The sequence below is a fragment of the Pongo abelii genome, chromosome 1 (assembly GCF_028885655.2).
Source record: "Pongo abelii isolate AG06213 chromosome 1, NHGRI_mPonAbe1-v2.0_pri, whole genome shotgun sequence".
NCBI classification, from domain to species: Eukaryota; Metazoa; Chordata; class Mammalia; order Primates; family Hominidae; genus Pongo; species Pongo abelii.
This window is the reverse complement of record NC_071985.2, coordinates 207,137,745-207,140,008: the sequence shown is the minus strand read 5'-3', so window position 1 is coordinate 207,140,008 and position 2,264 is coordinate 207,137,745. Positions and strand designations below refer to the sequence as shown.

At 47.7% G+C, this 2,264-nt stretch overlaps 1 pseudogene; it reads right to left on the bottom strand.

Moving 5' to 3' along the window:
• Positions 1-475: 475 nt before the first annotated feature.
• Positions 476-1,386, bottom strand: LOC100451539 (developmental pluripotency-associated protein 2-like; annotated as a pseudogene).
• Positions 1,387-2,264: the final 878 nt, after the last annotated feature.

Sequence of the window (2,264 nt, the reverse complement as noted above, 5' to 3'; positions counted from 1 at the left end):
ACTCTTCCTGCTACTGTGTCACTTCTGCTGTCACCTCCTGTCCTCTCTAATGTCAGCAACCAAAGTCGGCCTCATCCCCAGGCTCCAGGTCAGTGGTACTGCTCTGTGGAGGAGCTCACTGCCTAATTCTCTGCCTTGCTGTCCTTGACCCTCTGCAGTCCTGGAGCATCCCGCCTGCATGCTTCAGTCCCTCCTCTTCCTCTCTGACCACTCCCTCTCTTTTTGTTTTTGTTTTTTTTTCCAATTGCAGTGACTTTATTTTAAAGGGTTTTCAGACTTACAGAAAGGGGCTTTTAAATGGGGCTGTGTCACTATCAACCACCTTCACTGTGGAGTCCTAGTCACTGCGATTTTTGTTTTGTATATCACAAAGTTTCATTCAAATTGTCTCCTCTTCCATTGTTTCATAATAGATTTACATGGTCCGAAAGTACCTCCCTCCTTCTCTAGTACATTTCATTCAAACAGGTGGCTGCTACTTCTCTATTGTCATTAATCTTTTCATCATCTTCTTATTCCTCTTAGCACAGTTGGAGCATAACATATTATCTTCTGTGCCTGGGGATGAGAAAATGCAGGCAGGTAACAAGAAGAGAGAAATCATCCTCCTGTGAGTGGTAGGCACTCAGGCCTGACCTGCATGAAACTGCAGGCGTACCCAACCCTTTGTGTCTGCGAGAGAAGTCTGCCATGGACCACACACCACCTGACACCAGAGGCTTGCATCAAAAAGGCCTCAAGAGAAACAGGAATGGAACTTGAATTCACAGCCTTAGGCTCAACAGCTCTTGCAGCAAATCTTGCCCTTGATGCCAACATGGCTCCCTGCGCTGAAGTTATCACTTCGACTGTATTAGTCTCTTCTGCTCTCTCATTTATCTCATAAGTTTTCTGAAGCCTTGCTGTCTTGGTCACTGCCTTGTGTTTCCTTGAACACCACTGTAATCTGGTCTCTTGTGACATTTCAAGCATATCTTGCTGTTGTTCAGGGTAAGCATGCCTATGGACCCTCAGATAAACTTCGATTTTCTTGCCATTAGTACTCAAACTGAGTTGTTGGCACCAGTCCCGCAAAGTGTCCCAACACACCTTATTAATGGGAGGCAAAATGGTTGGCAAGGGAAGAGCTGGTATTTTACATCTAGCTTTTTGTGGAGCTGTAAATTGTTAATCTGTTTGAAGTAGATGACCTTGATTGTATTTCATAGGTTTCTCCAGTTTGACGTCAGAAGTTGAAGAAACACTTGGTTCCGTTGTTCCATATTTGGGTCATCTTTAACTGGCACCAATGTCAAAATCACACTTTCCTCATCATCTGCTTCCCCCTCAAAGAAATTCTTCTTGCTGCTATCCAAATTTGAGTCTGACATTTTCAGCAACACCCCTGTCTTGCCCATTCGGTGATACGTTTTTTTAAAAATTAGGCCTGGCACGATGGCTCGTGCCTGTAATCCCAGTGCTCTGGGAGGCCCAGGCAGGCAGATCACTTGAGTCCAGGAGTTCAAGATCAGCCTGGGAAATATGGCGAGACCCCAGTCTCTGGGACTACAGGCGTGCGCCACCACACCTGGCTAATTTTGTATTTTTAGTAGAGACGGGTTTCACCATGTTGGCCAGGCTTGACCACTCCCTCTTTGGCTTCATTCTCTACCAGCCCCTGATCACAGTCAGGGGAGTCCCTCCAGGCCGAGGCCTCATGTCTTTGCTGCACGTAAGTGCAGAAGCCACTCAGTGAACCCCGGGCCCCAATCTCTGGCTCTCTCCCTTCTTTGCAGGGGAAGAATTTGGAGGGAAGGAAGGAAGTCTGTGATTGTCACCTACCATTTCTTTTCTTCTTTTTTTTGTTTTGAGACAGAGTCTCACTCTGTCGCCCAGGCTGGAGTGCAGTGGTGCAGTCTCGGCTCACTGCAAGCTCCACCTCCTGGGTTCACACCATTCTCCTGCCTCAGCCTCCCAAGTAGCTGGGACTACAGGAGCCCGCCACCACGCCCAGCTAATTTTTTGTATTTTTAGTAGAGACAGGGTTTCACCGTGTTAGCCAGGATGGTCTCGATCTCCTGACCTCGTGATCTGTCTGCCTCGGCCTCCCAAAGTGCTGGGATTACAGGTGTGAGCCACCACGCCCAGCTGTCACCTACCATTTCTATGGAGCACCTATCGTGTGCCAGGCGCTACACAGGTATTTTATTGCCTGATCTCACTTAATACTCATAGCCACCTCTAGTTTTCTAAGGCACAAACTGAGGCTCAGAGGGGTTAACTGA